This window comes from Amblyomma mixtum, chromosome 3 (assembly GCF_055824585.1).
Source record: "Amblyomma mixtum isolate Tamu chromosome 3, ASM5582458v1, whole genome shotgun sequence".
NCBI lineage: Eukaryota > Metazoa > Arthropoda > Arachnida > Ixodida > Ixodidae > Amblyomma > Amblyomma mixtum.
The window spans coordinates 292,871,753-292,895,232 of NC_143014.1; the positions used below are offsets into that span (position 1 = coordinate 292,871,753).

The following is a 23,480-nucleotide window of genomic DNA, read 5'->3' on the forward strand; positions in this document are numbered from 1 at the left end:
TGGGCATTGGGCGTTAATCGAGTCAACCGAGACACGTGTTGGCTCGAACGCACACAGGGACGCTCGATGCGACTAAGGAGGCTCCCGTGGCCACTTACGGACATCGTACGAGTGCTAGTGAACGCTGCAGTTGTGAGTGTCTGTGTGTATGTGTGCTCATTCGTGAACAGGACCACGGTGTGCATGCAAGTGAACTGGGTACATGGAGGCCGTGTTACGGCGCACGGCAGGCATGCCACTGTATGTATTTGAGTGTGCAAGTCGCTTACGTTGTGTTAGTTCCCGTGTGCATTTTGCTTTTGGTTTTGTTGGTGCCAGTGCTGGTGTAGCTGCGGTATGTCACCCACAGGGTGGTTTTGTGACCCGTACCGATCCCTTCTTGTTATAATTCTAAAAGTGGCATTTGAGCCGTTTGTAGAATCTTGGGAAGGGCGTGCAAGGGATCGGTAGTGTACACGGGGTCATTGGAACGCGGCTGGGAGCGCTCAAAGCGAAGCGTTTCCTTCCTCGGAACGCGGCCGCTCGCGAACGCGCCGGGATCTACGGGTGTCCCCCCGCCCCGCGTTACGGATTCACGCACGTGCTGGCACGAATGTATATTTGTGTTTGTTTTTATTTTATTTTGTGGCGGAGAGAATGTTCGACTCCACACGTGCTGGCACGACCATGCGTTTGTGTTTGTGGAAAGGGCGTTTTGCCCTACGGAAGCTGGAGGGCTGGCCATGCCCTTGGAGAACCAATCATGTTAAGAGCACAACATGATTGGAAGCTACGAAATGTGGGCCGGGCCTTTAGGGCTTTAAAACCAGGCCCCGGAGCCGGAAGCGGGGTTCTGGGCTAAGGTGAGATGCTACGCATCTTCGGCTACGCCGAGTAGGGGCCTCCCCTAGTATTAGCCAGTTCCGCCTTTTGGTTGTTTGTCTTTTTGCCGTTGTATCTAACTTGTATATTCTGTAAATATTTGTATATAAATCTTCAGTTATTCCCTTTTTTATCCCTGCATCTCCACTCCTCACAAGACCGTCTCTGACGGAGCACCCCTGGTGCGAAGAAATAAGCTTCAGTCTTCGAGTTGAACAAACCGTCTCTGACGGGGCACCTCTGGTGCAAAGAAGAAGAAGAAGAACCTGAATATTACTCTTATGTTCAGGACACTTTCACAGGATTTGGCTAGACAACTGCTAAGGGCTATCGGTCTATAATTGCTAAGGTAGGTTGATGGCTTTCCATGTTTAAGAAATGGTACAATAATAGCTTTCTTTCAATCCTCAGGTATTCTCCCTAATATCAGTATTTTGTTAAAAACTTCAAGAGTGCTTCTACGGCAGGCTGGGAAAGATGGGCAAGCATTTCATAGTGTATCTGGTCGTGTCCTGGAACAGTTTTTTTGCCGGCAGACAGTACTCTATTGATTTCTAGGAGAGTAATTAGACTATTGTATTTTTCATATGCACCTCCACTTGGTGGGAGCCTGTTTTTCGGCTGTGTCCTAGTATTTTAAAAATGACTGGCTATAGTGTCATGTACTTGAAACCGTACGAAGTGCTCTCCCAATATGTCTGCATGTTCCCTTATACTTGTTTGTGTATTATGTGATGTCAAAAGAGGAATTATGAAGGGTGAGTAGCTGCCATTTAGCTTTCGAACTTGCTCCCACATTTTTTTCGATGTGGTTGAGCTGTTTATAAAAGACACATAAGCTTTCAATGATGTTTTCTCGGCATTGTGCCAAACATACCATGCTTGTTCTCTCACATTTTTGAAAATTATTAGGTTTTCATAGGTTGGATATCTATGGAAAATACTCCAGGCTTTGCTTTGTTTCTTTTTTTCTTCTCAATGTTCCTGTGTATTCCAAACTTTGCGGTTTTGTGGCACCACTCCCGAGGATTGAGGAATAGACAGCCGTGTGGCAGCGATTACACAAATTGTAAACATTTCTTCCAGTTCGTCGATACCGCGATCATCTGCAAAAAAGGCTTACTGTGTGTGGCCTGGGCACAAACCGTAGGCCAGTGTGGTGTCCCGTCCCATCGCACCACATCGGCGAAATTTGTTTTCCCCGTAAACAGGATCATTCCTTATGTTTGTGCGAATCGTTTTCGTGCTTCCTGAAATGTTATATCTTCATTAGTTCTGATAGTTATGATCTCTTTCTCGTTCTTCCAGGATGGACATGATCTCGAGTACGCTGGGTGGTCCCCTTCACAGTTAGTGCACTTCAGTGCAGCACTGCACTGCATGGATTCTTGGTCATTTGATGCACATCTGGCATAGGTTTGCTGGCCGCAACAACTCTGGGAGCCACATCCGAGTTTTTGACATCTGAAGCACCTTCTGAGATTTGGCATGTACGGTCGGACAGTTATTTTCATTTAGCCTACTTGTATGGTTTCTGGGAGTTGGCTAGATGTGAAAGTCAGGACTAAGTGATTGGTTGCTGTTTCCTTATCGTCTTTACGGACTTTGATGCATTTGACATCAGTCACGTTCAGGTCTTTCAGGCCCCCCAACATCCTTTCTTCGATTAGAGTCAGGAAATCGTCTTCTGAAATTACACCTTTTACTGTATATAGTGATCGATGGGTGCTGATGGAGGCAGGGATGCCTCCGAAGGTCAATAGTTTTCAAGTTTGGAGCATTGAACATTATCTCAAATCTCAAAGGGCAGGTCACCATTGGCTAGCTTTGTAACCTTGTAGCCAAAGCCTAGGGCATCGGTCAGACTTTTAGAGACAATGATTGGTGAAATTATTTGGGCTGGTTTTTCTGTTTCACTATGTGCCACATGGTACTTTGGGAAAACTTTTGTTTTTTGAAAAAATTTTGTAGTTGCATCGGTCCGCACCTTTTTTGGAGGGTGATCATTGGTTGCATGGGAAGCCATGAAGATTTTTTTATCGGCCATGGTGCCAGCCACCCAACATAGAGCCCAACGAGGGGACGGGACAGGAACTTGCAAGCAAGCCCTGCCCACGCCAGCTGTACACCCCAACTATAACCAAATATGACAAAACGCAGGGTAGTCCCCCACACAAGGTTAACCCTAGCTGCCAGGAAAGAAGGAAAAACAAAAAAGGGAGAAGGAGACAGGAAAGTTGTAAGAAAGAAGATAGGAAAGTGAAAGATGAAGGGGAGGACAGGAAAAGACGACTGCCAATTTCCCCCGGTTGGGTCAGGCCGGAGGTGCCATGAACAGGAAGCGGGGGCCAAAGTGGTGAGTTGCCTCCATTGAGGGGCCTTAAAGGTCCAAACGCTCGGCATAGGCTCAACCACCAGGATCCCCTTTTCCCCGCACGGCTAAGCTTGGGTGCTTGGGTCTATAATGACGCACTGCTCACCATCATCCCCCTGCGGGAATGTCCCTGCAGATGCTCAGGAACCCGTGGTGTAGCAACTAACCAACATCTGCATGTAGCAGATGCCCCTGCGGGGGGAAACCCAATGTAAGGCAAGAATTTTTATTGCGAAAGCAATACTAGTTGCACTTTCAGCCCATTGCGTAGTGAGGCCGGTAGCTACCAAATTAGCATATTGGATTGGATTGGATTGGATTGTACAACTGATGCATCACCACAAGTCTAACCACAAGCACCACCACCAGCTACACTACCAGCTGAACCATGGCGTAGCTACGGATATTGCTTTTGCAATTACCGGGCTTAACCAAGCTAAGCCACAGCCAATTTTTCCAAAGGAAACTGCATGCCTTAGCATCATAACTATAAGACTGGTGTGAAGGCCTTAAAAACATATATTAAACTGCTGCATGCCCAACATGTAAAAGACACATTGAAGAAATAAAATACCTTGTCCCAGTGCATTTGGATCAATATGATTGAGAAGAAGGTAAAAGGAGATTCAACCTGCAGATGGAATTACTAACATGCCCTGCCGACAGCACATCACAGCATTTAATGAATTTGCCATAACTAGATTCAACCTGCAGACGGAATCACTAACATGCCCTGCCGACAGCACATCACAGCATTTAATGAATTTGCCATAACTGATCCATGTCCCTAGCTGGTGCAGACAAAACAAAATGCCTTCATTCAGCAAGCAGACAAGCAAACTTCAAATAAAGAAAGCCTCAATGTCTGGCAGCCAAAGTTTTTGCCTTTCAGTTCTTAGCACAACAGCATGAAAATGCCCACACACTTGCCACAAACATGCACGAAAATCCCTTCATTTTTTGTTTTGTCAGTGCGATAGCTCAACAAAGCTCTGCCTGAATTGGCTGTCAGTGGCCTGCACATCAGTTATCACAGATCATGGCACGAAGGAGAACAAAAGATTAGGCTACATCAGATCCGTCCTAAAACAGGCTTCCACAGACACAAAACTTACAGCGTATATGACGCTTGTACGACCTCTACTTGAGTAGGCATGCAAAATATGGAATCCATACCACAAAAAGTTTGTCTCTAAGCTTGAGCAGGTACAATGACAGGCTTCAATTTCTCCCCATACTGATGGTCAGTTTCCAGACCCCTCTTTATGCCAAAGCTGATATCTCTCTCCTTTCTCAAGATGAAAAGAAAAAAAGACATTGTGTCATAAACTGTCTAATTCAACTGAGGAAATAACAATACATATTTAAAGCAAAGACTGTTTTTAAAGACTCCTTTTTTCCTGTCACAGCATCAGACTGGAAAAGCCTTCCAAACCAGGCACTAGTGAATGCACAACTCAGAGAGCAATTTGCTACCCTTGGTTCCAAGTATTTAAAGCACTAGCACATTTAGATTGCGTATCTTATTGACTGTATTCTATGAACTGCATTTTAGGAAGTGTATTGTATTGGCCTGCGTTTACCACAATATGATGCTTGTACCCACTCCTATCTTGGTCCAGATAACCACGACAGTATTTACAAATAAATAAACAAATAAATGTGCCGACACAATTTCACGACATGCCAACAATGGCATCCACCACTCCCCTCAAGAAAGTGAATGTGCGCGTGCAGGTCATTCAAAACACATTTGGCAGCGCTGCAATACGCAATTTCAAGAGTGCAATCACGTGCTTCTTTTCATATTTAGTGGGCTTTCTTTGAATCCTGGAAAAAGAGACCATATTTTAACCCCCTCTACAACTTAATGAAACATGCTTGACACTTAGGTGAATATTAAAACTTTTGCATAAATAATATTACCTAATTAACAAATTAAGCTGAATTTAAAACATAATCTGAGGAATGCCACACGGCAGGAAACAATGTGTCATTGGTTTCACCCAGCTGTGGTGCACCGCTTTTTCAAAATGCTTGGCTCAAGTTACTTCAAACACCCTTTATACCATACATTAACAACAGTGCCTAGTTAACCCAAATATTATTACAACAAAGAAATACCTTCAGAACAACACTGTTATAAACACATAGGCATGCACAGAGGGGGGGCAGCAAAGGAGGGGGGCAGTTGGCCTCTAATAAACATGGGGAAGGGGGCGCAAATTTTGTACCACATTGCTTTCTGCTATTACGAAGACATGGATGGGTACTACCAGGAACTTTTGCCTGCCCGTATGAAGAGACCCATGCACACTTCAGGATGAACACCAAAATGAACTAGTGATTGCCCATAAGAATATTTCTAGCAGTAGTGTTTTGAACAGAACCATAAGTGAACCTTTAATAATCGTTGCATTGATTTACATAACCTATACTCTAGTCACCACTCTGTATAAACATACCCCCAGTACCTCCATGGCCTCCTGTACCCCTCCACATGGTGTTAAAGATAACCCCTGCTACAGTGACAGCTGGAACCCATTGTTCTAATAATTACTCTCAACATTAAGGAGACAAGATCTTTTATGAACACGGCTATCAAGTGGGACGTGTTCATTCCATTCAACCATTTGTAGCAAACAAACTTCCAAGATTAAGACAAAACATGCAAAAAAAATTCTGGTTAAAAAAGCAGTCTTCCATGCAATGCTGTTCCTTTAACCTAAATATCCTTCTTTCTACTTCATTTGAATTCGTAGGACCAGGTGAAGGCTACAGACAACTGGCTTGTTATAGAATCATAGCACTCATTGTCTTGGCAAGCATTTGGAAATATGATGAATGATGTTTTCTTTAAAAATTGAAGATTCTTTACAGAAATCAATAAGGAGTTAAGTTTGAATGGTCGTCAGTAGATCACGTCAAGTGACAAGAAACCAAACATCTGCGTGTTTTGTGAAGGCAGAAGCATGCATCCGCAAAACTGGGCACTTGCTGGAGGAAAAAAAAGCAATCACGACGATAGTCCACTCATTGTGCAGTAGTATGTCAATGTAGTATGTATGCTCTTTGGCACTGGGCCTCACATTTGAAAGCCCTTCCGAAGCAAGCATCAACCACTTTGGATGAGAACCCAGAAAGGATGGCCCACATTCACTGGAGGCCACACAGAGCAGGAGAGAAAGTGGGCAACGCTGCACTACAGTGACACACTATCAGGGGAGCCAGCTTACCCGAACCAGAAAACTCTTTACTCGGACAACAGCTTCATCAAAATTTTAAGAGAACCTCTTGTTGGGCTAGTAGGTAATAGATCATTGTAATGGTTATGAAATGGTTATAGGCCATTTCTGCACAGTCAGTGTAGTAGACGGTAGCCCATGTTTGTTGCCTGCTTGTACTGCGGAACTGCTCAAGATAAGCTGGAATGATTGCTTGCAGAAAGTTGTGTTGCCGAGCATTTCTTAAGATGTTGCATGTTTTTTCAACCAATATAAATGTCCCAGAATGATCGAATATGTCAGTGCAAACTATATCTGCAGTTTCCATATCGACATTTAAATTTGTTAAGAAAACATCTAATAAAGAAGTAGACCCTTGTGTAACATGTGTCGGCTCAATGATCACGTTGGTAAGCCTATAATATGTTCTCAATGACTGAATTCCTTTTTGAGTATAAGTTGATACCAACGCGTTCACATTAATGTCTATACCCAAGATTAGACCCAGGGCTTCCTCTGTCATTTGGCTGCAGACTTTATCTCAGAAAGAGTTGAGCGTCATCATGCCTCCCGATGGTGTTCTATACATAACAAAGAAAATACACCTTTTCCTAAACAAACTCAGAACCTCATAATCAGATGTCAGTGTGCTAAATTCTTCAATGCTCTCGCACTAGATGCTTTCTTTGACAAGAAGTACAGGGTCGTCCACTCTTAGTTGGAATGTGCTAGCGCATGGCCGTGCTCTTTGGAGGGTCACTGCGTCCGAAACGGCTGTGTATCGAAGCAAAGTGGCAGATGACGCGAAGCACCACGTCCAGGTACATCTTCTCCTGCGCCACTTGGCTGCTATGAGCGACTGTGTCGCACGCGGTGGCCCTCTGAAGAGTGCAGCCATGCGCTAGCGCATTTTAACTAAGAGTGGACGACCCTGTACAATGACACATCCTCGCTTATCAAACCGACTTTGGAAAAACAACTGAGCCAGTGGGATGGAAGATACATGATTCTTGTGTGTTCCACGTTTCTGTGAGCATAATCACATCAAAAGAGACGCCCATTCAAGAAGTATTGCCATATCATTTTCTTTGTTAAAGAGATAACAAACAGTAAGATGAAACAATGACAAATGAGTCTTTTTTGCTACTAGTTTATTAATTTCACACTGGTTATGACCCATGTTTAGTTTTTTTTTCTTTCACTTTCCTAGGAGGCAAAACAAACATGTTTGTACAATTCCAGTTAGGTTATCAAAGTGTGTTATACAAACGTTTTCTGTTTCAGATTTATTTAGCAAGATCTTTCCATTCCTCGTCCAGATGTATTTACAACCACATTCCTTCTCTTAGCATTCACTTTACAAAAGAGGCAGTTCAAGGTTGGACGCAGATATTCATTTATATAAATAGTTGCCTTCTCCTCAATCTCAAGTTCTTTAGACTTTATGTTGCATTTTGTTTTTGCTTTTTCAAGGAAGCAATCACACTTTGTTCTTCGTGCCAACTGAATGACAATGTTTGGTGGCCTGTTTTCATCTCGAGTTGGAATACGGTGGCCCGCATCGAAGTCACTGTTCTCGAGAGGCAAGTCAATGATTGTGCCAATTTTTTTTTGTTATTTACAGTACATTTTCACTGAGTTTCCAGGACACCTTTTACTTCTATGCTGAAGGTCCTGGAGTAGTGTTCATCCTGAACAAGCCTAACTTCATGGTCCCTCATGTTCACAAGAAGGATAAAAAACGTAGCGCAAAGAGACGAGGACACAGAAAGATAGACAACACATGGCGCTAGCGCCGTGTGTTGTCTGTCTTTCTGTGTCCTCATCTCTTTGCGCTACGTTTTTTACCTTTCAAATATGAACCAACAAGCCCAAGCATATACCCTTCTGAATCACAAGAAGGACATCGCACTCTTTCTGCAACCCTTTGAGTTTTCTTGCGCTCCACATTTACTACTTCAACTTGACTTACTGACTTCTTCATTTGCCTAAAATCCTGGTTCATGAAAGTAAGACTAGATTTAATTTCTCGTGTCCTTTCTGAGATCTCACTCCAGGGTTACATGCAAGACACAGAACTCCTTGAAGTCCTCGAACAGCTTATTTAATTCCTTAGACATCTCTGAGGTAAAATGTTCTGATCACACAACATCACAGAAGACAAAAAAAAAACAGGAAAAGAATCTTGCGACCTGAACTGTGTACGTTAGCTGTCAAAAAAAAGCCAAGCAGCTGGACACTACATAGCACTACAGCAGCAGCAGCAACAGTTATGGCATAAAAAAATTCAAATGCTAGGATTCACATAAGTGCTGGCCACCAACCTGCGTGGTAAGAGAGTAGGCTCAGTCGATGTCCGTATGTCGCAACTGCTGCTGGCAACTGAAGGTGGGGGCCGCTCAACGTAGTGCTTTTATATCACCATTCCAGGGGGCCACGCCAGCACAGTCAGATTTGTTGCCTTCGTACTCGTGCCGTGGTCTCGTGTGGTGACCGGATGTGCTCGTCTTGCCAGGGCTTGCCTTGATGCGTCTGGTGTGCCATGCTGCTCAGGTTATGCCGGAAACACGTGCGCGGTAGGCTCAGTCGATGTCCAGATGCCGCAACTGCTGCTGCCAATTGAAGGGTATATCAAAGAAATAAATTGCTTTTTCCCAGCACAATGGCTTAACCATGGCCAAGAAGAGGCTAAAGAGATACACAACATAGACATTATCATGGATTAGGCATGCCGACAGCATATTACATTTTTCCATGTCACAGATTTTCAATAACCAATTCCTGTCTATGGTCAATAGAAATACAAAAATAACACTTTCATTCTATGCAGATGTGAATTTTGAATAAAACGCTCAATGTCTGGCTACCAAGATTTTTCTTTCGCAGTTTCCATGACAGGAACATACATATATAACCATAAACCTTTCACAAATGGTAATGTAGACTCCAACAAGCTGCCATAAGAAGCCAGGTGCATCTGCTTTCACTGATGGTGTCATTTTTAACAACAGTACTCTCGAGAGGTCATTCACTCTTGTCTACTGTTCTCATCTTTTGTGTGAGGGCCTTCAGATGTGAGAAAGATAGCCCACTGGTTCGACATCCTGTAGTGAATTTGTTCCAAAGTGGTGCAAGTCCTGCTTAAGCATGTTAAAGGGACCCTGCAATGCTTTATGAAGTGATGCCATTTATGCTGCAGGTGAATGCTTCATGTTGCATAGCTAGAGATGCCAAAATGAACTACGCTTTCCCTAAACTGATGTTAGTGAATAAACAAAATTCAAGTTGCCAACAAATGAAATGTTGCCTTCAACTCAGCTTTCGAAGGCCTGCTATTGAGTCTGGAAATGAAAGTGTAGCTGGCAATGTTTGCACACTGTCATCGATCCAGAGTACACCAAGACTGCGCACTAGCGGCCATACAGTAGCCGAACGATATTTCTGACTCCAATAATTCGGGCTAGCGCAATATTTCAGACTTCGCTGAGGAACCGTCGCGCACCTCATAGGAACGTGTACATTTTCATGACCAATATTTCAGACTTTGCAAAGTCTCAAAGTTCAAATTAAAGTCCTTTTCATGACCGATATTTCGGACTTTGCGGAGTCTAAAAGTTCAAATTTTCGGACTAAAATAGACGCCAACAATATTGTGGTGATCGTATTTCAACCCAAAGTTTGTTATTTCGGCATAGTATAGACGCGAGCGGGCATCGCTGTCACTACCAACCCGTTTGCCGCCACCGTGAAAGGCACCATCTTGGATTTAAACGGAATCGGCTCAGTGGGTGCAATCGGACCGGTTTGGAGAGGCTCCACTATTTGTTTTCTATCGTTGCCATTCGAGATATTGAGACGCTCTCCACTGCCATCAAGATGGCCTACAAAGGGCATGACATAGCATTGCAAACGATACAGTGGGACAGCTGCAGCATCCGCCACGGCTTGGACAACGCACCCCGCAGTGCGGGGCAGCAAACGCGGTAGACGGGGGGAGAGGGGACTGCATTCCGAGGTGTTTGCTTCCACTCGCGTCTTCCCATGGGTTACCCATGGGTTACCTCTCAGTCTTTGCGAACGTCATTGCACCATGCAAACCGACTGTTCTTGCTTCGCGCAGCGAGTGAATTCATTCGTGGCATGACCGTGGCCACGTCGTGCTATCTGGTATCATGTGATAGAGTGCGGACATGAAGAAAGCAGGGCTATGACTTAGAGTAACATTATCGCTTGTAGGCGGAACATGGGGAGCGACGATTTTCGTGGTTTTGAAAGCTGGTTTTCCGCAGAAAAGTTTCTTTTTTTTTAAGTTCACGGATTAACTGTCCGATTATTCGGACCATTTTTTCGGGTCCCGCCGAGTCCGAAAAATCTGTCGGTGACAGTACTGGTATGAGTTGAGCAATAAATGCGTTGTAAAGTAGACTGGCAGCACAGACAAATTCGAATTAATACAATAAAGCAACCAGCAACAACAGTACTTCCCTAAAATAAGTTTTCATATACTATTTTACTCTCCCAGTAATACAAATTGGTGGAGCCAATTGCAACAGCCTATCCATACTCATAACTGAAGTTCGCACTGCAAGGTTTCCTGTCCGCTATAACTTGTTCTTGCACAAGCTGACAGTGCTGCTTTTATAATGATGGCACTTCGCAGGCTGCCTAGTGATGCCTTGCCAAAGCGTTCATAAGAGGTCAATAATTTGCAAAAGATTTTACAAAAAAGCAACAAGGGGTGAAGTCTGAGAAATAGCAAGGCTGCACTTAGCCACCACCTAACGTTCTGTCAGACGACCGAACAGTCCAAAACAAGTCCGGTCAATGTAGGTGGCTTAGGCAGATTAGTTCATGCATCCCGTAGGCAGTGCATCGCATCACAGCAAGTTGTTTGCAGAAAAGTGGAAGCTACAAGTGCAGCGCAGAGGTCTGCACAGGTGTGCTATTCTCATGTCTTCACAAGCCAACCACACAGGCATGCAAGCCAGTGCCTGACACTTGTATTCCCCACTCAGCTACGAACAACTTGTGAGATGTCGGCTGTCAGAATGGCAGATCTCAAAATAGGTAGAGAGATAGGGACTCCAGTGGTGTTTTTTGGATCACTCATTTTAAGGAGCTTGTTTTGTGGCACTATGCACATTCTTCTGATCAACTCTGGAAGATTATAAGACAAGGCTATATCAATTTTTCACAGTGAGACAGAAGAATGAGCACATGCGTCACAAAACAAACTCCGTAAAATGGATGATCCACAAGACACCACTGAAGGCCCCATCTCTCTTCCTATTCTGAGCTTTGTCATACTGACAGCCAACATCTCACAAGTTGTTCACAGCTCAGTCGAGGCTACAAGCGTGAGGCCATGGACTGCATGCCTCCGTAGTTGGCTTGTGAGCCCATGAGAACAGTACACCTGTGGAAACTAATGCCTGTGCCCATAGCTTCTACAGTAAGCAAGGAAATCTGTGACGCACACATCATTTACCCAACGATCGTGTGTACACCAAATGACATTATGCAAGTCATATCTGATGATGATGCTCATTTTTTTTGGCTCAAGTGCATCTAAGGCGAAACAGCGCCAAATGCAAGGTTTTCAGTTGGATTGGGCAAACAATGGGTGTATAGGGCCTAAGAGCGTAGGTGCATGATTATAGTGTGTCGTGCGAGTGTATAAGTCAGATGGAATGGCCTAAAGTGGTGTATACCACCTAAAAATTGTGGTAAGAGTTGTTACATATAAAAGACGAAGCCAAGCAGCATCAAACGCAGTCCTTGCTTGAGCAACAAGGACGAGGCACCTGGCAGGTAACGCCAAGCTCAGCCTTCTCCTCAGCAATGAGGAGGGGCTGGGGTCACCTGGAATAAGAGATCTCTCGTAAAAAGCCTAAATGAATTAACATATCAAAACACTATCCAAGGAAAACATGCGATCATCACCTAAAAATAAAGAAGGGCCCATTCGCGTTTTAAAATTGTACAGTTCTGGGAAGTGCTGTCGTCTTTCTGTCTCCAGTCTCGGGCACATGATTAGTGTGTGGACAACTGAGATGTGGGCTCCAAATTTCACGCACTGTGGTGCCGGTGTATCCTTTAAAAGATGCGACTATGTGATGCATGGGTCTCCCATCCTCACTCTGCAGAGAGCACCTTCTTTGAATCTATTTTGTTTTTCTGTGGCATGCCTTCCCATTCTTGTTTTACTGCATGCAGTTTGTTCCCTGTTTCTTCGTGCCAATCCTGCTGCCACTCTCTGCAGAGTGCAGTATTAATATGTGGCCTGAGGTCCTGGTACGGAAATTGGCTTACAGCGATCAGACTCTGCTCGGCAGCTGACACAGCAAGTCTATCAGCTTCCTCACTGCCATCCCAGTAACCCACCCTGCCCACCATTGCCCAGTAACCTGGCACCCAGCATACTCTGATTTTAAGCTTCAACGTGTGTGCATACATAAGGAAATTTAGTAGGGAATTCATCGCATCGCAGGGCTTTTTTTTTTGTTTCTGGAGGACAGAGCCATAACCACACTTAAGAAGGCTGAGTAAATAACAGAGGTTGGAATTTCCTTTTGTAGGATAGATCTAACACCCAACAGGATACCATGACATTTTGCAGTAAATATGCTTGTGTGTCCATTCGTTACTTTTGTCTTACAGAACTAACAGCTGTGAGCCCACATGCAACTGAAGAAGTCTTGGAGGCATCTGTGTAGAACTCTATGCACTGATACTTTTCTTGTAGGGACATGAAGTGCTGTTTTATGCCAATTGGCGACCCATGTTTGCCAACCTCACGAAAAGATGTGTCACAGTCAGCTGAATGCACTTCCCAGAAAACAATTTTGTCGTTAGAAGAAGTCACCAGAATATTGGAGACTGGTATGTTCATGTCTTGGAAAAGTGTGGCAACTCTAATGGTTTGGTTTTGGTTTTGTGGGGTTTAACGTCCCAAAGCGACTAAGGCTATGAGAGACGCCGTAGTGAAGGGCTCCGGAAATTTCGACCACCTGGGGTTCTTTAACGTGCACTGACATCGCACAGCACACAGGCCTCTAGAATTTCTCCTCCAAAGAAATTCTAGCCGCCGCGGCCGGGATCGAACCCGCGTCTTTTGGGCCAGCAGCCGAGCACCATAGCCACTGAGCCACCGCGGCGGCGCAACTCTAATGGGTAAAGGTGGTGTTTCCCACGGTCAGTTTGAGAACAGCAGTGTATTGGTTGGGTTTTGCAATAGCATGTTGCATGGATGGTCAGAAGAGATAATGCCTTCCTGGCGTATGCTATACTTGTAAAGTTCTGCCGTCGTTCAAGGGACCATTGGTCCACCTGAACGTACAAACAGGCAACTGGGCTTGCATGGATAGCACCAGCTGACAGCCGCAGATCCAGGTGGTATACTGCATCGAGTATTTTCAGGGTGGTTTTTCGTGCTGACCCATACACTACGGAGCCGAATTCTATACGTGATAGTCTACATGTGATAGAATGCAATTTTATTGCATTGTCAAAGAAAAAACATAATAAATTTAGCTTTTGTTCAAAGCGCATAATTTTGGTACCAGTTGTGTAGGGCATTGGTTGCTACTCACGTACAAAATGTCACCACTCCACAGATAGATTTTAAGGCAAACGTACATTAGCAGAAAAAAATAAAAATACCAGACAAAATTTTGATCTAGTTTTGGGCTCCAATGCATCTTTATTTTAGGTTCCTTACAAATTTTGTAGCTATAGCTTTTGTTACAAGTGCTGTACAGCCAACTTTTGAAAACCATTTTCAGACTCATCCCACCTTAAATATCTCGTACAGGCTTTACGACTGATGCTGAAAGTGCCACCAAATCTCACTCTGAGCAACCAGCAAGAAAAATGCGTGTGCTTGGCATCTTTACTCCAAACTGTTACGAAGCAACCTTTTTCTGGTATGATACACACTCACCTAAGACAGCTGCAAACTAACCACAGAAGCCTCCACAACTGAGAACACCCTGGAGCTCAGCGATACGAGTGAACACTGCAAGTTTTCTCATTAAACCACCTGGATGCCATGGCTGTGAGTTGTGACAACGTGCAGTATATCATTGGTGAGGACACCGTATCTGATGAAGTGCACTGGTTGCAACCATCATCAACCTAGCTTCAAGCAGCAACAGTTTCAGACCTTATTCAAGAATAAGCGAAGCTGGAACTTGGCCTCCAAGCACTTGGTCCCTCCCGCCAGTTGCAGGAAGTATGCGCCCATGGCAAGGAACTGTCTGATCACTACCCCTGCAAGCAAGCACATATGGTACAGAAAAATAGAATAATCTACAATGACCACGCCAAATTTACAAAGACTGCCTAAAAAATTGCACACATATGCCCTCAGCAATGATTAACCCTGGGAGTTTGGACTAGATTATGTATCACTGGGAAGCAGTGGCGTGCAATCCGCAAACAACCTCCAAGGATGAAGAGCTGTACAGGCTAACAACACTATTACTTGCACAGTTCACTGGAACTGCAAAGACAGACATAAAAATTGAAAGTGTGGTTTACAACTACATCAAAGCAATTGTCACCAATAACCCAGTGCCTTGTTTGTAGACATGCTGGTGGGTGGTACACGAATGGAACAAAAATAAGCATGTCTGTGCATTCCATGAACTGAGAATTGGGTGCAAGGCGACTTTCCATTTAGCAATAGTGATTTGGCAAAGATGAGGTTTCTCAAGGAGCCATTTTGTGCCAAGAAGACAGTCATGCTGCCCAAAGGAACTGCACGCTGGGTGAAAGCAGAACCTAGTGAAGAGGGAGGAAATGTGATTGTGCCAAGCAGGTGAGACAAGGGGATGCTGATTAACATTTAATGCAGGCTGAAAGACCAGCGTTGAACAACAAAGGCAGTGAAGAGACACAGGTGAACAGTGTGTTTGCTATGTAAAAAGGTTTCTAACTCGTGAAGACTTACCTTTGGACAGAAGTGCAATGCAACAGGTACACAGCAATCAAAACATGCTAAACATCACAAGGGTTTTTACTGGTGGATAAGTGCCGTACAATTTTGTGTAAAGGCTGCAGCCATGTATGGGCAGAAGGCCTGTTTTAGACTAAATAGGTAACTGAATAAAAAATATGATTATATGTTTTTTTTTATTCATGCATGGGCTGCACCTTTAAAATTCAAACCCAAATTTTTTTTAAAAGGTGTGGCCCTTACACAGGTTCATATGGTAGATGCTTTGCCAGTGGTGTTAGTTGACTATAGAGACTTGTTAGCACCAGGAGAGATGGAGTGCTCCAAACAAATCAAAATGACCATCAGAGAAATCTGGAAGTATTCTGGTGATCTCCAAACCATACAAGATAATAGTTATATAGAGATAAGCAAGCTAAGACATTGTATAACAACAGAAGGCAGCTGGTGTTACAACATAAATATTACTGCACACTTTGGCAAAAAAAAGAAAGGTGGGAACCATCTCATGGTGTATTTACAACTCAAGAGAATCAGAGTGCCTGAATGAATACTTTTCATGGCAAAACATTAATTACTAGCTGCAGCAACTCGCAAGAGTGGAACTGTAGTTTTATGCATAGTGAAAGTGGCAAACTCCAGATTCTATTCAGTGAGAAATCAAAGGTGAAAACTAAAATCACTACACCTGACAAAATGGAATGGTAAGAATAAATTGTGTTCAAGCTTAGAAAGAACCCTGCCGCAATTAAGCAAACAGTGAACAGTACTGAGATCAATCACTGCGCAATACAGCTGTGCTATGCTACATGGATGACTTGCTCGTTCCTGCCAGTGGCTAAAATAATCATGTCTCAACTGAAGCAAGCCCTGGGTAGGTTACAATCCGCCAGAATATTACAACGCTATCCAAGTGCACTTCTGGAAGCTATGAGCTTGACTATTTGGCGTTCAACATTGTCAAAAACTGCTTCCAGCCTGAAGAGGTCAAACAAAATCCATATAAAGGAGGCAACAACCATGTAAGCTTTGTCTACGGATTTTTGAGCCTCATGGGATTTATCAGGAACTTCATGTAGAAAAGGCTGAACCTCTTACTAGTCTTACTAAGAAAGACAAGCTTGAGGAGTCGAGCGACAGCTGACACTTCAGTGGCTTACCCCCAATTACACAACACACACACAAAGTCAGAGAGCAAGGCATGAACAGAGGTTTAACAGGTGCTATGATAGTTGCTCTTAGTTTCCAGAGGGATAGGTTGTCTCGCAGAGAAGATTTAGATTGCCAGAGTGCACTGAGTTCCGCCTTTTCCAATGTCTATACATAAGATGTTTCAGCACAGAACGGAACCACACATTATATAGCAGACAGAGGTCAACACCTTGATTTTTGTTTGTTTGTTGTTGTTGGCCTCTTTGGCGTGGCACATACCCACATTGAGAGATGGGCCAGGGTGTGTTGGAAATTCATACAGGAGGGACACAGTTACGTAATTAAGTTAGACAGTCGTTGGTGAACTTCTCAGTTAAAAGGAAATCCTTTTGAAAATTATAACACAGGAACCTGCCTGATGAGATAATGTAATTATGAAGAGAATCACACACTCACTTTAGAATATGTCCCTCAGTGCTTGCCCCAAAGGAGAAGAGAACCAGAATAGAAAGAGCAAGCCCTAATCATGCGAGGAAGGTCTCTGAGTAAGCACTTCGCAGAGAAGCAAACTGCTAGCAGGAGAGGATAAAGTATGGTTTGGTTTATGGGGTTTAACATCCCAAAGCGACTAAGGCTATGAGAGACGCCGTAGTGGAGGGCTCCGGAAAGTTCGACCACCTGGGGTTCTTTAATGTGCACTGACATCGCACAGTACACGGGCCTCTAGAATTTCTCCTCCAAAGAAATTCTAGCCGCTGCGGCCGGGATCGAACCCGCGTCTTTTGGGTCAGCAGCCGAGCATCATAACCGCTGAGCCACTGCGGCGGCAGAGGATAAAGTAATTAAGTGACTCAATTTCACCACATGACTAGCAAAGGTTTGACAGAGAGCACTCTGACCACTATATATAAAGATTTAACAGCGAACTGCACAAGGGGGAACTAAAAGGGAATGCCAAATGCTGAAAATCCACTGCAGCAAGCAGATCTCTCGTGACTCAAAGAGTGCAGATGAAGGAAATGAAAGTGTGCTACTGTCAAGTGCACACAGTTTGGAATAAACGGGACCACAGGTCCACAAAGGGCAGACTTTGCTAAAAAAACCGCCATCGCGCAACAAGCAATGCCATGCTGTCGAAGTGTCCAGCGAAAAACAAACGGCTCACAAGAGCGTCCCTCAAGCCTTCGAGCACTGTCAAGACAGAATGCCTGACAGCAAGTATAATGACCTCAGAAACAATGCCAGGGATCCTGAGAAAAGTCAACACAACTGCTAGAAGCCCAGCAATGAATATAGATGTATAATCAGGAGACTAAAATGAATAACTGCAATCAAGAGCCTTCGAATACACGCCAATAGCTTCCTTTCCGTTTTGCTGGAAGACATCGGTGAGAACTGCAGTAACTGCAATATGGGTAGAAAAATTGTCCAGTTACTACTCTACAAGCCCATTTAAAACACTTGCAGGCAAATTCTTTGCATTCCTTGGGAGAGTGCAGCCAAAGTGGACTCAAGTGAAAGCAGAAAGCTTTTCAACTGACTGGGCGAGATAATTTGGTGTTTAAATTTTTACTGTATTCCTCCCTTGCTTCAGATACAGTCCTTTTAAATAAAGCTGCAAAGAATATGTAATTTATTCAATTGTTCTGAGAATTAGTTACCTCCTAGGCTCTTGCATGCAACCTAACTGCGATGATAGACTGTCCCGCAATCTACATTCTACCAGCACAAAGGGATCTTATTTTTTACCACTAAATGAACCGTAAACACAGTATGCTGAGTGACTTCTAACAGCGAACTTCAAACTTGGGGGGGGGGCCGGTACAAGGGGACAGGGGAAGATAAGGCCAGACCAAGAAGTTTCATGACCATTACTTTGTTGATAAATTTTTGTTGCGAATTATTTGCCCTAAGGGGACTACACCCTACAGTGAAGGTTATCTGCTAGTGGTCACTTGACATACCACCGTCAACATCAGACCACGAAGATACGCCAACCTCATTAACAGCTAAAGTTAAATCTAACGTTGAACAAGAATGTGCCCGTATAAAAAATATGACACGGCTGGTGTAGCAGCGCACACCATTTGCGGACATCCAAGGCCAAAGTAGTTGCCCACTAACATCTGTGTTAAAACCCCATATCGAATGATGCATATTGTAGTCCCCCGCAAAAACCACTTTGGTGGTATTGCGCAGTAAAGCATCCAAACAATCCATCCAACAGACTACTGCAGGAAAGTAGGTACTCACAACTCTAAGGTGGCACACAGTGGAACAAGGATATCAACTGCAAGGATCTCACAATCCGGTTGCATAACTTTGTGTGACACATTGATGTGATGAAACATTTTTGTAGAAATCAATGTCAACAAGCCCCCACCCCTGTCGTCCATGCAATCAGCTCTAAACACATGGAAATTTTTAAGTGAGAATGACCGATTAGGGGAGAGTCAAGTTTTGGTTAGTTCATGGGGATTTAACATCCCAAAGCGACTCAGGCTATGAGAGACACCGTAGTGAAGGGCTCCAGAAATTTCAATCACCTGGGGTTCTTTATCATGCACTGACATCACACAGTACATGGGCCTCTAGAATTTCACCTCCATCGAAATTTGACTGCCACGGCAAGGATCGAACCTGCGTCTTTCGAGTCAGCAGCTGAGTGCCATAACCACTGAGCCACCGCGGCGGCACAGTCAAGTTTTCTGCAGTAAAATAATGCCTGGACTATGCTTAATTATGAACTGGAAGGAAGATGCAATGGAAGGAAGATGCAATGGAGCGAAAATTCCCCCGGACGACTAATTTTGTGCCATGAGTATTGCTAAGTTACCACAACAGCCTCTTTCAACACGTAAAGTTTCTCTGTGATGTTTGACGAACCTTTTTTCGCCTTGAAGCGCGACACTTCTGAGAGGGACATGCCATTTCAATGTCTGAATGGTAGGTGTTAGAGAGAGGAAATGTGCCATTGTCATTCATCATCACTAGCATTGACACAAGAGTGGTAGCTGGTTGAATTGAATTAACAGTTGCACAGAAGGTAGAACGTGTTGACAGGGTTTGGTTGCTTAAAGCAGATGAAGCAACTTGTGCTGAGATGACCTGTGACAAGGTATCGCCAAACTTGCTGATTATATGGTAGAGAACATCAGCAAGAGCCTTCTCTACAGCAGCAACAACTGACTTTGTCAAGCCTGCTTCAACATCAGTACCCGCTGCGTGGATAATACCTGCAAACAAGCGGCTTTTTCTATCCAGCAGGGCATAAGCATCAGCTCACGAGCACTTAACATGGTGAATAATGTCCAGGACAGTCTGCTCACCACTTTGGGCAGGCTCGATCGTCAGCTGGGTGATCACAGTGGCAAAGACAACACCTAAGTGATTCTGAAGTGCAAGTATCTGATGGATGATCATCGCCCCCCAATAGCGACGGTGCGTTGTTGACTTGCGTGACTTGCTGCTGTGGCCAAACCACCAGCAGTTCCTACACTGCAATGGTCGTGGCTGCAGTGGGTCGACACGATAGACTATGGGCCACACCTCGAGCATGCATGGGCAAGAGAACCCTGCAAAAGTGGCATTCATTGATACAGTGCACAAACAACAACAACCAGTCTCCCTGCTACAATGGTAAACAAAGAGAATGCCAATCTGGCATCTTAAAAATCTTCAAAAAACAGTTGAAGGTTCAACACTGCAGATACCTCTAGTGCAGGCAAGTTGTTCAAGAATAAACGCCTTCGCCGGCACTGGGGCGAGAGACGTGCATTGAAGTCAGTCACACAATCTAAATCACAGGACATACAATTCTCCTCCTGCCGAACGGTCGCACCTCTGAAATTTACCGGTGGCAGCTAGCTGGTCACATCCTTCAGCTGCTCCTGATTCATGAGGTTTTTTAGTTTAACTGCAACACCTCCTATTGCGACCAACGCCATCGGGACCACGGTCTTGACAGGAGTTTGACTAAATGATTGCAAGAGTAAGCTATCGGCCGGCAGACCGGCAAACCAGGATGCCGAATCTCCACCTGGGGAGGTCAAAACCATGGTCTACGGCCTAACGGGCCATCAACCCATTTCCAACGGAACAAAAACCTGGCCAAATCCCCCACTCGTGAAGCCTCACCTGAGGAAGTGAAGACAGGCGAGAGGATGCAGCAGCACGGCTCTAGAAGGGGCAGGAATGCGAGGCTGAAAACTCCAAGGCACCGAGAGCGAGGCAGCGAGACTTGGAGAACAGTCGTGAGCTGCGGCTTGAACGGGACTGCCTTCGAGGACAGCAGTTCGAGGGCGCGTTTTCAGCTGTTTTCTACTTTTCTGCTGCGCGGCAGCGTTTGCGACATTGCGTTAATTCGCAGAGTTCACTTCTGTCGTCAGATAACACATTCTACCGAGGACCAATTAGTACCAATTTGGTTTCCAAGCGGTTCCGATGTGTTACAGGAAGTCCCATGAGGAATTTTTCATGCTGTGACGCGCTGCTCGCGAAACCACAAGGCGAATGTGTTAGCATACAACTACACGCTCACAAGCGCGGCCTCGCGCGCGAACGTCACAGCACTGTATCAAGTGCCCGGTAGGTTTGAGTTCGCGCGGTGATATCACCGACAGACCGCAGCGCGAAACACGCTACAGTCTTCCTACTCACGAGGCGAAAATAAACATGAAATCACCATCCACGTGAGAACCGGCGCGTTCCAAAGATCATACGTACCCAGCGGTCCTGGCACGAAGCGAAAACCTAAACTGCCTAAACCACGGGTAACACAACGATGCTTTTTTTTAACACGCTCTCCAGCAACGACGCGCAGGCTTGCAGCTCATAACTGCTTTAGCTGGTTTAACTACGCGCCGCTTTGACGGATCCATTCCGCCATAGACAAATCCAAAGGCGTTAATTATCACCACCACCATGAAGCCGCAGAGCTGGCGCAGGCATTATTCAGTTTATTGTTTGTATAACGTACTTCCGAAGCTCTAATCAGGCCAGCGAGCTGCATTTAAGAATTTGTAATCAAAGTATCGCATGTTTCGTAAATCAAAGAAAATCGAAAAAAAATGATCTCGGCCTAACCGCACGTTTGTTCGGGCTCAAATTTCGCATAGAGGTTGTATTTGGCGGTCAGTTATGGTTTATATCACATTTAGGTGGGTTACTTGCCTGATTTATCATAATTATTTGGAAATCCCCATCGTCTGCGGCGACGGGGAAACCAAAACCGCAAGGCTTCGCAGCATGCTTCGCAGCAATGGTACCCGTAGCGCCATCTCGTAACCACCAGAGAAACCCAGCTGTGCTAAATTGGTGAGCAAATCATCTTTGCTTGGTGCTGTCTGCTGCGAAGCAGCGCAAGACATCCCCGAAAATGCGGTCGTACAGCAATCACAAGGCCATGGCCGTGACTTGGCTATGCGAGCCCAAGTCCTACGCCGCCCTCCGCGGTAGAGGGCTCGTTTCTCCGGTAAGTGCGAGATGGCGTCACGGGTACCAGTGCTGCGAAGCCTTTCGGTTTTGGTTTTCCGTCGCCGCAAACAATGGGGGATTTCCAAATAATTCTGACCGAATCAGGCAAGTACCCCACCTAAATGTAGTATAAAGCAAAACTGACCACCAAATTCAACCTCTGTGCGAAATTTGAACGCGAACGCGAGCCACCTAGTCATGCACGTAGTGGAGATCAGTGGATAAAATCAACAAAGGCGCGAAGGTACCGATGGCCGCCTAGCGGCAGAAATGTAGTTTCGCTTTCAGTTTTGAATTCAGTTTATTGCGCTTTTTGCAGTGCTTACGGAAGAATGTATTTGCAGCATCGGAGCAGTGATTAAATATGATATCTTTCTTTGGATTGAAAAGTTACCATGAATTGACCCCTTGTCCATTCACTCCAGCGGCTGCGTTTCGATGGGGCGAAATATATATTAAAAAAAAGTGTAGCCTATGTCGTCGTCGTAAGTGGAGGGAGCAAGAAATGTTGGCAGGCAAGGCTTAGCGCATTCTAGGACGGCGCCCTCACCGTCAAGCGACACCTTGGATGGCCCGCACAGGGACGGTGCCAGGGCATTCGTGGTGGGTTAGCGCAGAGAGGTAGGAGAGGGGCAGGAAGGCGCGATGTTACGATGGATAGGCATAATACCCTTAGTCATGTGGCATTGCTGTTCATAAAATAAAATGAATCATCAGAACGCAGCGGTGATTGAGAGCAACACATGAGACCGAATGCGGACTGCAGGGTCTGATCGAAACGCTCGACAGATTTTTCTGCTGTCCAGTAGACCTTCGGCTCCCCTTGGCGCTCTCATATGGGCCCGCACAGCTTGCTTCCACTCGCTGCGCTCCAGTTCCGAGTTCAGCGGGCGGACGGAAATATGCGCTTCAGGTTCTACTAGTTCTAGCTCATGTTCTCTACCCGGTGCGCTGCGGTGTATAGTCGATGTTCGCTAGTTTGCCCAGAACGGGAGCTTAGAGCACTAAATGCCTGAAACGTCCGTGTGTTGTGCAATGTCAGTGCACGTACCCAGAATTGCCAGAAAGAGTGCGGAGTCCTCCACTACGGCTTCTCCGATAGCTCAGGTTTACCTTTCGGGCATTAAACGACGCGTATACCACAGAATTTAACTTTTTGTAATGGGTTGCACAGCTAGGTACCTCCTGCTACTCATTCAGTTTTGGGGAGCACGTACATCGCGACAAAATAAAATTTCTATTTTCCCCACTTTGCACTTTGAGTTTTTCAAGCTCTTCAGGGGACCTCATTAACTTATGGGCTCCATATATAGATACCTTTCTTCCAGTTGACACAGAGGTTGCTTCAAGAAATAGCTAATTTTGGTCTTGCTCTTGTGCGTGGTTTCGTGTGTAAAGTAGAATAATTTCGCGCAGACAGTACTCCGATTGATAT

General features: G+C 44.9%; 1 protein-coding gene and 1 pseudogene across 10 annotated transcripts in view; both read right to left on the reverse strand.

Annotated features, from left to right (window-relative positions):
- LOC149355172 (uncharacterized) overlaps nucleotides 1-21,465 on the reverse strand; it is a 437,737-nt gene extending 416,272 nt beyond the window's left edge. For 6 of the 10 annotated variants that reach the window (XR_016291475.1, XR_016291476.1, XM_089583676.1 and 3 more), the window contains exons 1-4: nucleotides 21,296-21,465; nucleotides 20,708-20,849; nucleotides 14,624-14,730; nucleotides 8,784-9,068 (exon numbers count right to left, since the gene is read on the reverse strand). The gene's annotated coding sequence lies outside the window, so the exon portion shown is untranslated. Of the gene's footprint in view, nucleotides 1-8,783; nucleotides 9,072-14,623; nucleotides 14,731-20,707; nucleotides 20,850-21,295 lie in introns of all 10 variants that reach the window. The other 4 variants (XM_089583674.1, XM_089583670.1, XM_089583669.1 and 1 more) reach the window with 4 other exon arrangements.
- The window catches only part of LOC149355174 (uncharacterized), a 93,820-nt pseudogene that overhangs the window by 9,679 nt on the left and 60,661 nt on the right, over nucleotides 1-23,480 (reverse strand).